The sequence below is a fragment of the Crocuta crocuta genome, unplaced genomic scaffold (genome assembly GCF_008692635.1).
Source record: "Crocuta crocuta isolate KB4526 unplaced genomic scaffold, BGI_CrCroc_1.0 scaffold28, whole genome shotgun sequence".
In the NCBI taxonomy this organism is placed as follows: Eukaryota; Metazoa; Chordata; class Mammalia; order Carnivora; family Hyaenidae; genus Crocuta; species Crocuta crocuta.
In genome coordinates this window covers 7,855,633-7,875,982 of record NW_027533256.1, presented here as the reverse complement: position 1 = coordinate 7,875,982, position 20,350 = coordinate 7,855,633, and the positions used below count along the sequence as shown (strand labels likewise).

Genomic DNA, 20,350 nt, shown 5'->3' with positions numbered 1-20,350 from the left:
TGAGGTGAAATACACTCAAACACTGTTGGTTGGAATGTGAATTCTTACAAAGATTTTGCAAAGCAGTTTGGCACTAGAGTGGTTATGCGTGGCTTCTCTTACAGTAAACACATGTCTAAGAATTCATCCTATAAAATAAAAATAGTCTCGGAGGATATGTACAAGCACCACAGCATTGTTTACAATGAAGAAGGAAAGAAAGAAGGAAGGAAGGAAAGGAAAGGAAAGGAAAGGAAAGCAAAGGAAAGGAAAGAAAGAAAGAAAGAAAGAAAGAAAGAAAGAAAGAAAGAAAGAAAGAAAGAAAGAAAGAAAGAAAGAAAGAAAGAAAAGGAAGAAAGTAAGAAAAGGAAAAGGAAGAAAGGAAGAAAAGGAAAAGAAACAAGAAAAATACCTCACAACAAACTGGAAATAATCTAGTCATCAATAAGGGATTGCTAAATAAAATGAAAGGTATATTCATAAAAGGGACTATTACCTGGCTACTAAAAAGAATGAGTAAATCAACACCTAATGACATAAAAAGAGTTCCCCTATATATTCAGTGAAGGCAAAGTTAAAGAAAAGGATGCATAGTATCACTCATTTTTTGGAAACGTGGAGAGAAAAAAAGAAACGAAGACAGTGGAAAAGAAAGATTACATTTAGCTCTATACTCTTAACAGTGTAATCCATGGGGGATGTGGGGGCAGGATTACAGAAGCCTCACTTTAGGCCTGAAGTTTCAATCAAATACATGTAACTTCTGTAAACAGAAGAAACAAAGGAAGGTTCTATGGCAATACAGTTAGGGAAAATACACTGGAGTTTTACTAGACTAAAAGCTGAGAAGGCCTGTAGTAAAGAAATCTAATATATTAACAGATGGTACACGAAACACCAAAATACTGCCTTCAAATAATGACACAGAAAGGGCACCTGGGTGGCTCAGTCGGTTGAGCATCCAACTCTGGCTCAGGTCACGATCTCAAGGTTGGTGAGTTCAAGCTCTGCGTCAGGTTCTGTGCTGACAGCTCAGAGCCTGAAGCCTGTTTCAGATTCGGTGTCTCCCTCTCTCTCTCTCTGCCCCTCTCCTGCTCACTGTCTCAAAAATAAAGAAACATTAAAGAAAAGTTTTAAATGACAGAAGAGCTCTCTTAAGTGTCGACCACTGAGGAAGGCTTCACAGAGGAGACCGGGTGTTGAAGCACTTTGATAAGCATATGGGGAGGGAGAGTCGAAGGCAGCACTGTCCAACTTAATGTATAATTTTAAGTCTTTTACTAGCCATATTTCAAAAGAGGCAGTCTGATCCTTTTTCTTTGAAAGTTAATTTTACTATTACTTAACCCAACATATTCAAAACAGTACATTTCAATATGTAATCAGTATTTTAAAAGTATAAGGAGATACTGTACATTCCTTTTTTGTACTATCTTCAAAATGTGGTGCGTTAACTCAGCCCAGCCAAATTTCAAATGTTCAACAGCCACATGTGGTACTGGCTCCTGGAGTGGACAGCAGAGGTCTAAGGATTCTAAACGGAAACTCAGAACTGGATATTTCAGTGACTTAAGCTAATAAAATAGTAGTATAAACTGAATAAGGCAAAAAGGCAGACAAGACCAGAGCAAAAGGCTGGTCTGAAATAATTTGAATTTTATATTGTAAGCAAATAAGAAACCAGTGGAAAATATTTATGGAGTAGGAATGATGACTAAAGCACTATTTCAGGAAGAGCAACTTCTTTTTCTTTACACAGATTGTACATAAATTCAACATGCAGTTTTTTTTTTCCAACATTTTTATTATGTGAAAGATTACGGAAACGGAGATGTAAAAAAGTATCTGTCATCAAGCAACTACATTTTGTTGATTTAAGATGCTTCTGAATAGCTACTGTTGAAACATTTTTATTTGGTGACACTTTTAAACAATTTTTTGAAAAATACGTTAAGTGTTAAGAACTTTACCAAAGTTTAATGGCTTTACTTTAACATTCCCTATCAAGAGCTCCTTTCAGCTAGAAATCTAAAATATTCTTAATTAAATGCAAATTTCAGACACTCGCGATCTTAAGGACTGTATTACAAGAAATCGTAATTGTAGTAGGAAGCCTACCTCCAAATTTTAACTTACATAAAATGGTATCCCAACCACACAAGTCTCCTCCCGATTTCTCAACTTCAAAATTGCGAGCTTCTAACACTTCAGATAATCTACCTAAAGGCTAAAGAAAAAAAATTAACCCTTGAGAAATGAGATAAGAAAGCAGGGCATAAAGAACACCACTGGCCACAAGCCACTACATTCGCTGTCACGAGGACTGCCAAGGCAGGAAGAGGGCCACTGCAGCCCAGAGTCAGAAACCCAGTGATGTCATCATGACCAAAAGCATTACATGACCTGCAATTTCGGCAACTAACTGCTCTGCATTAAAGCCATGGAATTTTCTTTTTTTTTTTTAAGTAGAAAATGATCTTAGGTTTCGCCAAGTCCCCTTCACTTTTTAAGATAAGAAAACAGAGATTCGGAAAGGTTGAGTGTAGTATTTAAGATTGCACAGCTTAGTGATAAAACCAGTACTAGATATTAGTTTATAAAAACTCATGGGCACCTGGGTGGCTCAGTCAGTTAGCATCTGACTTCAGCTCAGGTCATGATCGTGCAGTTCGTGAGTTCAAGCCCCGCATCTGGCTCTGTGCTGACAGTTCAGAGGCTGCAGCCTGCTTTGGATTCTCTGTCTCCCTCTCTCTCTCTACCCTTCCCCTGCTCACGTTGTGTCTATCTCTATCTCAAAAATAAACATTTAAAAAATTAAAAAAAGAAAAACTCGGAAGCCAAAACTTAAGTGTTCTGCTGATGCTTTCAATTTTTCATATTTCTCAATGCATTAGATGCATTCCTTTCAGAACTTTTTCTTAATCCTTTTTTTAAATGTTTATTTATTTTTGAGAGAAAAAGTAAGAGCACAAGAGGGAGAAAGGCAGAGAGAGAGGGGGACAGAGGATCTGAAGCAGGCTCTATGCTGACAGGAGAGAACCTGATAAGGGTCTCGAACTCACAATCTGTGAGATCATGACCTGAGCCGACGACTGAGCCACTAGGTGCCCCTCCCTTCATAACTTTTAAAAAACAAAACATGTCTGCTTTAAACACTACTGAATACTTCCAGAAACATTTCCCCTCTGCTTTCTGATCTACAGCCTCACTCTACAGACCATTTTCTCAGGAAAGCCTTCCCACGTACCTGTACCCTAAATAGCCCCGTTCCTTTATTACACACTTATGAACTCCTATACTTCCCTTCTGTAGATCTTAATATCAATACAAGTAGACAATTATTTGTGAAATTATTTAACATCTATCTTCTCTACTTAGGTCTTAAATTGGTGTTGCCCAGAGCTGTTCTAGGCTCTTCACTGTGTACAGCAGGAGTTCCTGATATCAAATCCGTAACATAAACATGAAATTATACACAAAATTGTTTTCTTTGTGTATTTTTCTTCAGATACTAAAAAAAAAAAAAAAGATCTTAAAAAACATTAAGAACCAAAACACAGTGGATTTGTGTTGTTTATGTGCCCAAAGCCATCCTTTCTTTGGGGGAACAACCACTTTCCCAACTCTCTCTCATGGTTCCAGGAAGGCTATCAGTGCCGGTGTTTAGCTGGCTCTCGGACTGCTCCAGGGGCATGTAAGCCAGGCTTGGCCGGTGACCGCACCCCAGACTCCAGATGGTGCCAATAAGAATCTCTCCTTGAGACAGGATATATGCACCGGAGAAAGAGGTGCCCTTTTTAGATCTTGAATCCATAAGGGCCACATAAGCCTAGAGTTGCCACTGGCCGTCCTCTGCCAAATGAAAAGGATCTGCCTGAAAATGAAGCCCCAAGAGTGGAGAGCAGAGAAGTCAGACCCCCGATGTTATCATCTGAGCACTTCGATCCAAACAGGAGTACTTCTAGTCTTTTTAAAAACATGAAGGGGATGGGGCGCCTGGGTGGCTTAGTCGGTTAAGCTTCCGACTTTCGCTTAGGTCATGATCTCGCGGTTCGTGGGTTCGAGCCCCGCATCGGGCTCTGTGCTGACTGCCAGCTCAGAACCTGGAGCCTGTTTCAGTCTGTGACACCCTCTCTCTCTGACCCTCCCCTGCTCACGCTATCTCTCTCTCTCTCCTAGAAATAAGTAAAATATTTTAAAAAATAAATAAAAAATAAAAAGTAAAAACATGAAGGGGAGGAGGGAGGGTAATGACCCCTTTTCCCCCATAAGGTAAGAGTTGAGTTTGTCACTCCAAGCAAAAGTCACCTGAAAGAGCCACCCAATTCCCATTGATAGAATTTACAACCTACATGGCAATCACTCCCAAATATCTACCTGCAGTCCAAACCCCCGTCAAAGTCCTGCCCCGTGCATGCACCTGCTAAGCGGAAACCTCTACTTGGTATTTCAGAACTCCATATTATCAAAACTAAACTACTGTCCTCCACAAACCTGGTCTCGTTTTTCATCTCGACCAACACACATTTACCCTATCTGGTTTCCGAGTTAGAAACCCACAAGCTGTTCTTGCCAATCCCATTCTTTCTCTCATCCATAGCTAACTGCCAAGTCCTGGCCATTCTAGACCCAAATTATCTGCCACCATCCTAGTCTGGGCCAAGATGGAACAGGTTTCAGTGTCCCTACAAGTGTCAGTGTCCTGTGTCTTCCTTTCTTCAAAATGATTCCCCATTATATAACTCCTCGCCCCAAACTGCAAATCAGAGTATTTCATCCCTACATCTGATATACTCCCATCCTCCTTAAGACTAGAGCAATAGCCAAGCTCCATTGTTGCACACATTATTAGTGGTGTAACAAAGGTACACCATAAAAAAAGTTCATCAGAAAAAAAAGAACATTCATGGCACCAGAGTAGCTCAATTCACCTGTTTCTAATAAAAGATACTCAAGAATAATTTCCTTATCTAGTCAATGTCCATATGAACTTGGCTTGGGAATCTAGTGGGCCCACCAAGATGTGATCTAAAGCCCTACTCTAACCCAGTGCTGTTTTCAAAAATCACAACACTACTGGGGCTCTCCAGACATATCATTTTGTTTCTGTCTTTTAAAAACTGACAGCCTTTAGAATATTAACTATCAAATGTGCCTCACAATCAGACTGGCATATGGAGAAATAAATATTTCTCTATACTGCCTGAAATGCTTTACTCGTTAAAAAGGTGTTGTTTTTTTTTAAATGTTTTATTTATTTCTGAGACAGAGAGAGGCAGCATGAGCAGGGAAGGGTCAGAGAGAGAGGGAGATACAGAATCTGAAGCAGGCTCCAGGCTCTGAGCTAGCTGTCAGCACAGAGCCCAACGCAGGGCTCAAACCCACAAACCGTGAGATCATGATCTGAGCTGAAGTCAGACGTTAACCGACTGAGTCACCCAGGCACCCCAAAAAGGTTTTAACTAACACCCTCTTTTTATATTTCTCTATACTGCCTGAAATGCTTTACTCGTTAAAAAGCTTTTAACAAACATCCTCTTTTTAAAGAAAACTTTTCATAGTAACAACAGAGCTCTAAGTCTCTCCCACATAAGCTTGGCTTAAATTCTGCCACACTAAAGGAATGGGAGCTTTGGTTAACGGAGCAAAACCTTATTCGATTCTAAGACACATATATTTTTCATATTTCAGCATCTCTGAAATTAGGGAGATCTTATAATCAATGGCATCTTAAAATTAACTAGAAGCATATTTTCTTTATGAACAGCTCAAAAAAGCATGGTGCTTCTTATAAGTGATCTAATTCAGTACAACTCAGCATTTAATCTCCTAAGTGTTGGACTGATCTGGTCATTTGGACCTGAGATATTAAAAAGGTATTTTAAAAACATAAACACTAATAAAAGGTGGAGGAGGAAAGAAGGAAAGACTTTCTGGTTCAAACTTTAGCCTGAGAGGAAACCCATTTTCTTTTCTCTCCATGGCTCTTTGCTCCCAAAATCTGAAAATGAGATGCCTTTCTCCTCCATTTATTCATTTTAATATGCAACAAAGTCAGTTACACACCCAGTCTGCAGTTTAGTAGCAGAACTAATATTTGTATACAAATCTCTATAAAAGACCAAATGACTCATGGAACTGCAAACTTAACGTGCGTATCACTGTATATAAATGACACTTCAATAAAGTTGATTTTTTTTAGAGATTTTATTTTTAAGTAAACTCTACATCCAACATGAGGCTCAACTTCACAACCTCTAGATCAAGAGCCACATGCTACACTGACTGAGCCAGCCAGGCGCCCCTATAAAAATTGACTTTTTTAAAAGACAAATCAACAGGGGTGCCTGGGTGGCTCAGTCAGTTAAGCACCTGACTCTTGACTTGGGCTCAGGTCAAGACCTCATGGTTTGTGAGTTCGAACCCTGCGTGGAGCCTGCACTGTGAGTGTGGAGCCTGCCTGCGATCTCTCTCTCTGCCCCCCTCCCATAATAAATAAATAATTTTTTGAAAAGAAAAAGACAAATCAGTAAGGGCAATAAGAAATATTAGATTAAAAATTTGCCTTTAAAAAAATCCCTTCTTTCAGGGACATCTGAGTGTCTCAATCAGTTAACCATCTGACTTGGACTCAGGTCTGTGTTGGGCTCTGTGCTGATAGCTCAGAGCCTGGAGCCTGTTTTGGATTCTGTGTCTCTCTCTCTCTCTCTCTCTGCCCTTTCCCTGCTCCTGTGCGCACTCTCTCTCTCAAAATAAACACTAAAAAATATATTAAAAATTAAAAAAAAAAATACATTCCTTCAGAAGGGATTCCACCCAGAAGAAAATGGGAAAGATTTCAGAAAGGGGGAAAAGCGCATGTGCAGGGAGCAAAAATAATGGGAATTAAGAATTAGGAAAATCTAGGTAAATCCTCATGAGAGGACTTCATTTAATAGAAGACTTTGGAAACTTCTGAGCAGAGAAGTGACACAAACTGGGCTTCAAGATTAACTTCAGCAAAATTGCATAAGATAACCCATAGAGTGGTGGAAGTGAAGAAGAGCACAGCATTAGCCCAAGTGGGATGGAACCTGATAAGAAAGGAAAGAAAGTAAAGAGTGCTCGCTTCAGTAGCACATACACTAAAAATGGGAAAGGAAAGAAAGGAAGGAAGAAGGAAAGAAGAAAGAAAGAAAGAAAGAAAGAAAGAAAGAAAGAAGAAAAGGAAAAAGGAAAGTTATCAAATATATAAATATACACACAATATATAATATTGCATACAAATATATATTGAATCAAAGAAATTTAGGGGCCCCTGGGTGGCTCAGTCGGTTAAGCATCCGACTTCAGCTCAGGTCATGATCTCACGGTTCATGAGTTCGAGCCCCATGTCGGGCTCTGTGCTGACAGCTCAGAGCCAGGAGCCTGCTTCCAGAATCTGTGTGTTCCTCTCTCCCTGCCCCACCCTACTTGTGCTCTGTCTCTCTAAAATGAATAAACATTAAAAAAAAATTTTTTTTAAGAAAAAGTTGTGTGAAAACCAAGTAACAGTAGATTTGAAAACTCAATAAATTTCTGGAGAAAATATTAAACACTAAAATTCACACAAGTAATATACAGACCAACAGTTATTAAATAAACTGAAATGGTATTCAAAGTCCTCTATAGGAAAAAAAAAAAAAAAGAAGGAAAGGAAAAAATCTAAGCCTGAATGGTGTGTTATAGGTGAGGTCTGCCAAACTCTCAAGAAAGATCATTCCCGTCTAAACCACTCCTGAAAAGAGGAAAAGGAAAGCTGCCCAATTCACTTTATTGGTCTATTATAACGTTTGTGCCACCATGTATAAAGAATTGTACCAGAGTCAACAGGAATAAAGAGGGACAATACCATGAAAAGCAGAAACAACAGACGTTGGCTACAGATGTGATGTGACAGAACTGGGAAAGGTTTGGATTTGGTAGGACATCAACAGAACTAAGGAACGCCAGGGAAACAAGTTTGGTAAGGAAGGAATTCAGTTTGAACTAGAACAACCATGTAGAGGTATGCATAAAAGCAACTGGGAAAAAAACAAGGATTCAAGCACAGAGGAGAAATAAAGAAGTCTGAGAAGTATTCGGACAGAAGTGTTGGAACAGTAATAATGCCAAAGGACTAGTGACATAGAGAAAAATGAGCTGACACGTGAAACCTGGAGAACACATTAAGCAAGGAGAAAAGAAAGGGGCAAGGAGGAAGTCAGTATGTCACAGAAGCCCTCTGTCCATCTAGTTAATTCTTACTCAGTCTTCAGAACCATCCTGAGTTACAAAGCCTTCCCGCACTCTCCCAGCACCAGGTCGGGTCTTCTAATACTGTGCACTTTAGTTATAATCACAATTACGGTTACTTAAAGAATTCACTCTTCAATCTCTGTCTCCTCCAATAGACTTGACACTCCATGAAGGCAAGGGCATTGTCTGTTGTTGCACCCTATTGCCCTGCAGTGTAAAGTATTCGTTGAATACAATGGATAAATGAACAAAAGCCAAGGAAAGGTATCTCAAAAATAAGAAGTAGATGTTAAGTATTACAGAACACTCAAGGAGTTAATTTAGAACACATTATAATAAATGTGTTATTTAGTTTATAGGTGAACCTTGTGAGGGTGAAATCCAGGTAACAAACAGTTAACTGAATGGCCAGCCAGGAAGTAGATACAGGAAAAGTAAACTACTCTTGGCAATCTCCAGAGATGAATTATAAAGGACTGAATTTTAATTTTAGTTCAATTTTGTTCAATTTTACGATTTTTCTTTAATGAACATGTATTACTTTTACAAGGAGACAACTTTTTTTTTAGTACTTCTATGATTTGAAAAGGAAAAGCAGCAACATGACAGCTTGAGGGAATAGCACGCCCAAGGGAAGGTTTCTGTAAACTGAAAAAAATCTTTTAGCACATCTGCACTTCTAACAGCTCTAAGACAAAAGGGAGTAACTCCTACTCCATTAAGTAGGAGAGAGGAGAAAAATGAAACAAGGTGTTAACTAGTAGGAAGAACAAAAAACATTCCACTGAAATGGAAGGAAAGAAAGCAGATGATAGACGTAACCCAGTACGTTCTGGCAGGAGCTCCCACTGAATGCCTCAAGCTTTTCAGTAAAGGGTGTGAAGAAGTGAAGCAAGCAGGAAAAAAGTTTGAAATGAGTTCCAGGAATAATGTGAAGCGGGTGGGGAACTCAACAACGTGAGCGGAATACTGGGTTCAATGAAAAGTATCTTGTAAATTTCAATCGCCCTTTTGTAAATTCAACCCCTTTCTAGCTCAGAACTGCTCGTATTCTGGCTTTAAGTTTAAATATTTAAATAATTCTGGCCCCCACACACTTTTCATTTCAACAACTGAAAACGAAAACAGTGATAAGCATTAAAGTTACATTTTAATTCAGAGCTTTAATTCAGAAGTGAAGTCCTCTTATAAGTAAATACAATAAAGGAGTTGTTTTCAACTCAAGCAACAAAACAGCGATCGTTTCAAGTATGAGTAATTGAAAATGCTCCTCAATGTAGAACTGTCTGCAAAAAGAGGTTTTGCTGTTTTCAAACCCGTAGTACACCTCACTTTGACAGTTCCTCAAGAGCAGAGAAAATACAGGGTTCAAATCCCAGCTCACTTAGATAAGTTACTTAACCTCTTTGCCTAAAACCTCTCGGTTTCTTCGCCTAAAAAATGAACACCATAACCAGGGTTATCACAAGGATTAAATGACGTCACACAGGTGAATGGGCCAAGTTCGCACTGTGTACTCAGGGTTTGCTAACCGTTTGAAAGAGAGAAACTGCAGCGCTATAACCAAATTAAAACATCCGAGAGCATAAAAGAGTATAGAAGTCACAAAACGCCAGACCCTAACACACAGCACATTATTTTTCTTTCCNGGGGGGGGGGGGGGGGGGGGGGAGGAAGGGGAACATTCACTCCGGGCAGAAAGTTTTCAGAGACTGAAGTGCAGAATCACAACAGACATGGCAGCGGAGGCCGCGCAGGACAACAGGTGAACCTCCGGGAAACGGGGCACCTTCCCGCGGGCAAGTTTTGAGGGAGGGCTTGCAACTCCCCTTGGCTCTACCACCCCACGAAACACATTTTTTTTTCCTCCTTCGCAGCAGCGTAGAGAGACAGATCGCGAAGAGCAACCTCGCAGCTCCTGGGCTAGAGAGGTGAGCGCCTTTCCCATTTAAGGATTCAAAAAGCGTCCTTGGAGGCGGCTTTCGCCCACACCGCCTNCTGACGAGGGCCGGGCCCTTCCGGGTCCCTTCGCGGGGACCCCCCCCGCCTCCGACACAGTCTGTTGCTCCACGTGGGCGCCAAGCACTCACACGCCACGGCGGGGAATTGCCGGGTCGTGGTAGTGGTCGTGGGGGCTAAGAAAGGAAAATGTAGCCACACTACATCCTTTATCCACCCAGCTCGCCCCGGCTTCTCGGTCCCGGCTCTCCGCCAGTGTGCCGAGGCCTAGGCAGGCAGGCGCAGGTGGCCGGGCTCCGAGGAGGCGGCCGGGCGAAGAAGCATCTCCGCGTCGACCCCGCAGCTCCGAGCCCCGGCTGCCCGGGGCCCTGTGACCTGCGATCCCGTGAACTATAGCAGAAGAGGAGCGGCGGCAGTACCCCGGGCCAGCTGAAGTCAGCGGACTATAAATATTGCTCCCTCCTCGACTTTGGCTCGCTCTTAGGACCTCGCATGCCCTTCGGAGTCCCATTCCCTCCTCTTGGAAAATGCAAACAATTGTCACTACTTTCTTTATTCCATGTCCCTTCATTCTTCGAGGGAAATGCTGTTAAAAATATTCAGTGCCCTGTATGTGAAGAAAGAACGTAGGCCCCCTTTTAACAACCAAATGTGACCTTAATCTTTTTGGTAAGTGTTGCAACGGTATGTATCGTGTTAAGTCTCTACAAAAGGTAACTCATTGTAAGGTCCTTTTATAAAATCACTTTTTCAACTAGGTAAAAAGAAAGAGGGACAGAAAAAGAATGTGCCAGGCACTGGCGTTTGTTTTTATACACATTCTCCCTAAAGAGATGTTTAGATTCCAGAGTATCCCCTAATAATCTTGTTTAAATGTCTAAATTCTTTTACATTCTTGTTTAAAAGAGTTTTTTTCCTCTTCTCCTTTGGCAAACCACTGTTGATACCTCATATATCTCCTGTAATTCCAAATTATTTTTCAATTCTGGTTACTCTCTAAGTTTTTTTCAAGAACTCTTGAGCTTTCTCAGGGTTGAGAGTCACAGGTCGTAGTATCTTGTTTTGCAAGGGGGAATGTATGATATATGAGTTTTCTGGCATCAACTACAACTTGCCACTTTGTGAAGTTTTCTACATACTACCCTGCTTTAATTTTAGGGGAAAGGATCGACCTTTTGCTTAAGGAGGTTAAGATTCAGGGCACCTGGGTGGCTCAGTCGGTTAAGCATCCGACTTTGGCTCAGGTCATGATCTCGTGGTTCCTGGGTTCCAGCCCCAAGTCGGGCTCTGTGCTGACAGCTCAGAGCCTGGAGCCTGCTTGGAATTTTGTGTCTCCTTCTCTCTTCCTGTTCGTCCCCTGCTTGCACTCTGCCTCTCTCTCTCTCTCTCTCAAAAATAAACAAACATCAAAAAATTTAAAAAGAAAAAAAAAAGGAGATTAAGATTCATTGACCAAAAAACTGATTGATGTATGCTGAGTAATGTGTCACGGCAGATAAAATCATGACAGGTGTGTTAATATACCCTCTGAAGCCTAGTTCAATTTTTAAGCTTATGAATCAGTCCATAAAATAGACAAGAATCTCAGTTTAAAACTTTAGTACATCAAGGTCCTGAAACGTACAACTCGGCATTGCCTGGGTTTTGTTATGTGCCACTGTAGAAATGCTAGCAAAATAGAGACCATCACATTTTAAGTCACGATATCTTTGCATCTCTATGAAAGGATCCCCTTTCTAGTCTTTGGGAATTGACTTGACATCCTTTTGCTCTCCTTAGATAAAGCCCACCTAATGCCCAAGCTTAAATCCTTAGCCTTTTCACAGCAGGCAACCTACCTACCTACAACGGGGCAAGGCATGGTGTTCTCTCTGGTTCCTGGCATGTGTATGCATGCCAGCCTGTTTCTCCAGTTTGCCCACTAAATGAACATAGCAGCCAGCAAGCCCAAGGAGACATCTGGACACGTATTGTCTGGCCCCCAAACTCAGACAATACCTCAAAGTCCAAATTTAACATTCTCTAATGTGATGGTTTTCCTTTAAGTAGGTTAATAGAATGGACTGGAAGTGAGCTTTTTTTCTCTGCACAGTTTGAGGCCTAGGCCCCAAGAGTGGTAGTTGTGTACGCAAATCACATAGCCTTAGTTTGGAAGGTAAAATTACCCTTTATGATCCCCTGTCTTAAATTAGCACCCAACCTAGCCAATTTTGTTTTCTTGATACTACTTTTCACTAATTGAAATGACCTTGTTTGTTTAGTTATTGGTTTATGATCTGAGTTTCTCTGCCCCACTAGAATGTAAACTCCCTGAGAGCAAAGAACTCTTCTTCTCAGCTCTTTCCTCACTGCCTAGCTCCTGCCACACAAGTGCTCATATCTATTCAACGAACGAGCGAGATAAGGGTAGAATTTCCTCTAGGCATTTCTGAACCTCATCATCAAGACCTAGTTTTAGAGGGTGCCATGGGCTGTGTTGAAAAGGATACGAGCAGGTCAAGGAAATTGGTTATACCATCTTCAGAGAAGGCAATTGTACTAGATAGATCCAAGTTAACCCATCCAAAGTCATTTTCCTGTTGTAAAGATTTTGTGAGGCAAAGGCAGCATTAAGCCTTGTGGATATGGAGAGAAGTTAGAGCTCAGTAAGGAGGGACAAGTGAAGAAATGCCCTTGGCAGGGTGATGCTTTTGGTTTAAGAACCCATGTTAAATGGACAAAAGCATTGTAAAGAGTAGAGGAAAAAGCTACATTTTTCAGCATGGACACAAATACATTATTTGTTGGTTAAAGTACCCTGTCATGGGAGCACCTGGGTAGCTCAGTTGGTTAAGTATCTGACTCTTGATTTTGACTCAGGTCATGATCTCATGGTTTCTAAGTTCGAGCCCCACATCAGGCCCACATCACTGACCATGTGGAGCCTGCTTGGGATTTTCTCTCTCTCCCCCCCCTTTGCCCCTCCCCCACAAGTGTTGCATGTGCTCTCTTGCGCGCGCGCTCTCTCACTCTCTCTCTCAAAATAAATAAATTAACTTTAGGAAAACAAATAAAAAATAATAATAATACCCCTGTCATGGTTTAGAAGGCACAAGCTGAAACAAAAATTGTGTTTAAGAAAAAGATAGTTATCTATAAATCAGTACACAAAATAAAGTTTAAAAATCTAAGTATGTTCTTTTCTTTGTAATGGATTTCTTTTTTACTTTTCCTTCTATTTTTACTTCTCAATTACTTCTTTTTCCATTTCCATTTCTCTTTGCATCAAAGCACTTGTTTACTGTGATCAAAAGATCATTTAATCTGAGCCACTTGCTGCAAAGTAGGCACCACTTAGTCCTATAGCCCATGGTCACTACAGTCTTCCTCTCCCTGCTTTGAATACACCCCTTACCACAGAACCTAGTCCTTCCCTGGCCTTGTGGCAGGAAGAATTCTCAGAGCTCCACTCCCAAGCCAGGACCCAGCCTCCCGCTGCCTTTGCTACTCACTTGGGAAGCCCTGACCTTGGCCCCTGCCTAAGAACTGACTCATGGCCCTTTTCTTGTCTTGAAGCCCTGGCTTGTTACCCTGTGTGGAACTTGATTTTCTCTGCCTGTTTTCTGGACTCTGCTCTCTAGAGTCTGCCCCAGCCCTGCAACAGAGTCTGCTGTGCGCTAATAGTTACCCCTGGTGGCAACACATATTTGATCTCCAGCTCTTTGTCCCTAGATTCTGTCTGTCCATGTTCTGTCCCTCTGGCAGGCCTCCTTTTCCCATTACATCAGGTTGGACATCCTGATGCCAGCTGCTCTCCTGGACTACCACCTGTTGTTTGCTTGTGGCTCTCTGGCTATCAGGTGCTGCCCGGAGGGCTGGACTTCCTCCCACCGAACACCTGGAGCTGGGACCTCCCCACCCCAGCCCACGGTAAATGGTGTCCTTCTCCATCCGATAGCAATCCACCACCCTGCCTTTCCCTTTCCTGGGAGCTGTGGGTTTATGACTTACTATACTTTGATTATTCGTTAACCAGATAAAAACAAAAAAACAACTATATATATTTTTATGCATATATGTGTGTGTATATTTGCTTTTATCTGGTTAACGAATAATAAAAGTATAGCGTGTGTGTGTGTGTGTACATATATATAAACCCACACCTGATTCTACTTACTACTCCTAAACACTGTTTCCACTCAAGAATTCCTTTGGGACCAGAAGTCCAGAAATTCTGCATCTAGAGCTAAGTATGATTGCCTTGTGAATGACTAGTCAAAGGAAGACAAGGTGTCATGATAAAGAAAGATCCAGGCTGAGATAACTGGGGAAAAACAATCCTGGATCAGGAATGCTGAGTCATTAACAGCCATGTTGTACCTACTGTCCATGGTCTACATGGTAATCCAGATGTGTTCCTAGGTGTGCTGTGGTGCCACCAGCGTGGCCAGGCATTCTAGTTTATCCACCACATATGTTGGGAGTACCCGTGCTTGTACTCGACACAAAGTTCTAGAGGATAGAAACTATCTTATTTTCACTCTGTTATATCGCTGAGATCTAGCATACTGCCTGGCACCCCCGTGGATGGTCAGTAAATACTGACTGACTGACTGAATGAATGAATGAATGAATGAACGAACGAACTAGGCATTATAGTGGACTCCTGTCCTCTAAAAGCTTAAAATCTAGTAAAAAAAAAAAAAGGCATGCAAATAATTCCTTCATTTGATATTTGTTTCTGAGTCATGGTTTATTGCCCTTAAGATAGTTAATGCTTCATTTCACTCATTTATTTTTATCAACAAAGGCAGGGTTGTACCATTGACTTTAAATTCTGACCACTGGTTTTCGGGGCACCTGGGTGGCTCAGTTGGTTGAGTGTCCAACTTTGGCTCAGGTCATGATCTCAGGGTTCATGGGTTTGAGCCCCACATCGGGCCCTGTGCTGACAGCTCAGAGCCTGGAGCCTGTTTCAGATTCTGTGTCTCCCTCTCTCTGACCCTCCGCTGCTGGTGCTGTCTCTCTCTCTCTCACTCAGAAACAAAAAATTTTTTTTTAATTTTAAAAAAGATAAATTCTGACCACTGGTTTTCAACAAATAATGCTTGAATGCTAGAGTTCTCTATGCTCTTTAAAACAACACCCTTACAGGATACCTGGGTGGCTCAGTTGGTTAAGCATCCAACTTCAGCTCAGGTCATGATCTCACGGTTTGTGGTTTTGTGCCCCGCATCGGGCTCTGTGTAGACAGCTAGCTCAGAGCCTGGAGACTGCTTCGGATTCTGTGTCTCCCTCTCTCTCTGACCCTCCCCTGCTGTCTCTCTCTCTCTCTCAGAAAAAAATAAAACATTAAAAAAATTAAAAAAAAAAACAATGTCCTTACATCTTTCATGGGTAATCATAATGATATATATTCAACTAGGAACCAATACCTGTCAGTGTTTATTAAAAATGTAGATTATTTTAGTTTTATTATTATTTTTTAAATGTTTATTTTTGAGAGAGAGAGAGAAAGTATGAGCAGGGGAGGGGCAGAGAGAGAGGGAAGCACAGATTCTGACATAGGCTCCAGTGTCTGAGCTGTCAGCACAGAACCTGAAGCAGGGCTTGAACTCACGAACCATGAGATCATGACCTGAGCCCAAATCGGATGCTTAACCGACTCAGCCACCTAGGCTGAAATCTAGATTATTTCACATTTAGTTCACTACCTATTTTACCACCTGTCTTCCTCACTGTCTACCTGAATTGTACTAGCTATCCTTCTAATTGGTCATTCCCTCTTTAACTGATCTTGTTCAGTTTTTCCAGATTTCTCTAAATGAAACACCACTGTGTTCAAAATCTGAAAGCCGCTGATATATGGCAACATTCTGTTCGACTGGTCTCTTTAAGTCCTGCAAAATGGGCCACAATCATTCTTTTGACGTCATTCTCCCTCCCTCAATGCCCAAATACCTCCTCTTACAGGAAGCAGTCTTTGCTCCATCCTAAATTCCTGAGGCTTTTCTCTCTGTACCATTGACTTTTTCACATAGTTTAACAGTCCATATGTCTTTCTCCTGAGTAAGATTTCATACCTTTATTCACTTACATGTGAATAGGGGCTTCCCAACCTCCCAGCCTAGGGAAGGACAGTTTAGGGAGTATCAAAATACACAAGGATCAAAATAGCAACCCCAAGCTGGGGTCTACCATTGTAATGATCGAAATCCTTGCCTCTGCTAATCATTTGTTTTCAAGGTCCACCTACAGTGGCGGCTGGTCACAAGCTCCTCAATGCAAGTCCTGCTTTGTCCCTCAGAGTCAAAGAGGGCATTCCTCCCTCCCTTCTGCCCTCCCCCGCCCGGACTCTTACCACAGTTGGCTGTAGTCACTACACTGAGCATCACGGTGGTTACACCCCAGGACTTCAGGAGCACAGTTTGTGTCCTGCTCTGTGTGAAAGGTGTTCCCTGGAGGTGTGCCATGTAGTACCTGCACCTGGTCCTACTGAACAGCAGGTAAGAACCAGTCCAACTGCAGGCAGGGAGCCTTTTCCCTGGCTTGCTTGAAGAACCAGCTTTTTTATTGTTTAGCATTATAAATTATATTAGTATATGCAACATTATCTATTATATTTTATGTATTACATTGTATCCTTTCAGGGCATTTGGGGGAAATGAAAATGGCAGGATGCATATTTATCAGAATTCAGTCAATTAGAATCCCATGTAAGATGTAGGGACACCTGGGTGGCTCAGTCAGTTGAGTGTCAGACTTGGGCTCAGGTCATGATCTCCCAGTTCGTGGGTTCAAGCCCCACGTTGGGCTCTGTGCTAACAGCTCAGAGCCTGGAGCCTGCTTCAGATTCTGTGTCTCTGTCTCTGTCTGCCCCTCCCCTGCACTCTCTGTCTGTCTCTCTCTCCCTCTCTCTCTCAAGAATAAACATTCAAAAAACTTAAAAAAAAAAAAAAGAATCCTATGTAAGATGTGTAATTAATCAAAATCTGTGTTTGATTAAGGTGGATGTTAATGACAAAGGTTCCATTTTTATACTTGTGATGATATACCCCTGTAGCCAAATTTTAACCATATATACATCATATGTCATCAAAACTAAGATGGTGTTGATCGTAAGTAGCATCATTATTTCATGCACAACTAGGAAAGAAAAACACTACTGATCAAACTGTGACACATAATCAATAGTAAGACACCCTAATTTCAAAGATGATAAAATGTCCAAAATGTGCATCTAAGAATTATGAATACAATGTGTTTTAATGCATCCAAATGGAAAAACAATACCATATAGGCCCAATGGATTGAAATGTTGAGTTTTCTAGGTTTTTGACATATAATCTTATTTGTTTGTTAAGCACAATCCTAGAATAGCCACACTATGAATGTTAACCACGAAAGCAGAAACAGTACAGTTCAACTGCATATAAACATGTAAAACAAACAAAAGTGAGTAACTTAGGATTCAGTCACAAAGTTTAGAAGAAACACTAGTAACATCGAGTCACGTGCCTGGATTACATTACACATAAAAAATCAGCTTTTTGACAGTTGCTGATACTGAAAACACGTGACGGCCAGAAGAATTGAAACGTGAATGTTCCACAGGTTTTCGTCTTTGGAAAAGTCAGACTAAACAATCAGAAAAATCTCACCAGTGCCGTAGAATGACTTTACATCTATCCCGGAAGCTGAACAATAGAGCTTGTTGCTTATGGGGCCATCAGGAAAAGCCAGCTGTGGATTTCTTTCTAGTACAATTAATTGCTTCCGCTGTATATAAAATTGAAAGAATTGGGTGCTTTAGTGCGGAAAAAGGATATCCTGCCACACTGCTCCTATTTCCTCACAAAGGCTATTAGTGAGCCTTTTGCCATTAATTCACTTGCATTGGATTATCCTGTGATGAAAGACCGAATGGCTTTTCATTTTTATAGTCTCTTATCTCCTATTTATTTGGCACCTCTCTGGAGATACCTGCTCCTCTCCCAAGACTGGTTAATTGCTAGGATGTCAGAAGGTAGCTAATGACTGACTTCCTTTTCGGAGACTAATTGTGAGCCCGTCTCTGTATTTTTTCTTGGAGCCGCCTTTCTCATTGCTGAGAAATATTCTGAGCTACGTCATTATTTGAAATGACAGATGCAGCATTTTAATGCCAATTCTCAATCCCTGCCCATCGTGCTCTTTGAGACCAGCAAGCAACCCATTTATAAATCCTCTGTGTAGACCCGCACTGTCCAATACAACAGTCACTTGCCATCCGTGACTATGTAAATTTTAAATTAATTAAAATAAATAGAATTAAAATTCAGCTTCTCAGTCTAGGCCCACGAGTGCCCAATAGCCACATGAGGTTGGTGGTGACTATCTTGGAAGAGCACAGATAAAGAACATTTCCATCTGCACAGAAAGTTCTGTAGGGAAGTGTTGTTATAGACTGGGACTTGTTCAGTTGAGGCCTCGTGAACAGTATCTGAGCCCATCTGCTGAACTGGTTCTTTTCCGCTGTTTCTGCTTTCACCCTCAAAATGGTAGAGGGGCGCCTGGGTGGCTCAGGCGGTTAAGTGCCAACTTCAGCTCAGGTCATGATCTTTTGGTTTGTGGGTTCGGGCCCTGCGTCGGGCTCTGTGCTGACAGCTAGCTCAGAGCCTGGAGCCTACTTCGGATTCCATGTCTCCCTCTCTCTGACCCTCCCCTGCTCACGCTGTCTCTCTCTCTCTCTCTCAGAAAATAAATAAAACGTTAAAAAAATTTTTTAAAGCTTCTATTTAAAAAAAGAGAGAGAGAGATGGCTCACGATTACTAGCAATCCCCTCCCCCAAGCATTTGTCAAGTACTTTTTATTTCTAGACTGCAGAGCAGAGTCTCAGGATCAAGGCCTCACAGGTTAAAGAGGCTCACGGAGCTGAAGAGGGCTCTGGTTTTACCACTGAGAAGAGAACCATAAAAAGAAGTCCTCGTTTCCTAAAAGTTCAGACATGATCATACAGGTTTAATTAGGACCAGCAAGCTGTTTACAGCAAATTATAAACTGTATAAAGCAGACTTCAGTGGACACGCCCAAAGGATGTCCCATGAACCCTTACTTCTCCAAGTCCAGATTCAGCAGATCTGGCTCAGTGAGGTAGGGTGCTGCAATGTCAGCCCGAGGAGTATCCCAGAAGTCCCTTTCCAGAACTTTCCATGACCAAAGGAGATGGCCAAATAGCTCATGCAAGACGTCTGTTTTTCTTTCCTTTTATCCTTAAAACTGGAAGCCAATTGGGGCGCCTGAGTGGCTCAGTTGGTTGAGCGTCTGACTTCGGCTCAGGTCATGATCTCATAGTTCGTGGGTTCGAGCCCCACGTTGGGCTCTGTGCAGACAGCTAGCTCAGAGCCTGGAGCCTGCTTTGGATTCTGACCGTCCCCTGTTCACGCTGTTTCTCTCTCTCAGAAAACAAAAACAAAAACAAAAAAAACCCTTGAAGTCAATCTACTATTTTCTTGACCGCTATTGCACCTACCCGGTAGAGACACTTCAGAAACAGGCAAAGCAATACGATATGGTGGGAAGAACATCAACTTTGCAGAATTCTGGCTGAACTTGCTAATTTTTGACCTTGTGTGGAGTTTGTTGACCTCTCTGAATCCCAGTCTCTTCGTCTATAAAATGAGGATAAATAATATCAATCTAATGAGACAGATGTGAAAATTAACTGAGAATATATGGAAAACGGTTGGCATAGAGTCAACACTCAATTAATGTCGTTACCTTTCCTTTTCCTTCTAGAAAGTGATTGGTCCATCAGTGTTTATGTTGAAGGGGAAAGAAAACAAACTATAAAACTCTTAATGAGCCTTACTTCAAATACAACCCAGTGCAGTTCAGTAATTAGTATGTTAAGTTCTGCTTCAGCTTGGGCTGGACTCCAGCTTTTCGTTGCAGCCTTAGCTCAGGAATTTCCTTCTCTAGAAAGCCTTCACTGCCCACCCCCAGGCTGAGTTAGTGTCCCTCCTGATTAGTCTCGTGGCACCTGTAGCTTATTTCTGTCTTATCATTTACCTTGCAGTCTGCTTCTCACACCAGAATACCTAGCATTGCGCATGGAATTCAGGAGGTTTTACAGCATCTTCTCCAAGGCATCACTTTTATCTAATAATAAATGACTTAAAGCAAAGGCTATGCTTT

General features: G+C 41.5%; 1 non-coding gene across 1 annotated transcript; it reads left to right on the top strand.

Moving 5' to 3' along the window:
- The first annotated feature begins 19,450 nt into the window (after nt 1-19,450).
- Nucleotides 19,451-19,535, top strand: TRNAR-UCG (transfer RNA arginine (anticodon UCG)). Its single transcript has one exon. It is a non-coding gene; the product is annotated as a tRNA-Arg (tRNA).
- Nucleotides 19,536-20,350: the final 815 nt, after the last annotated feature.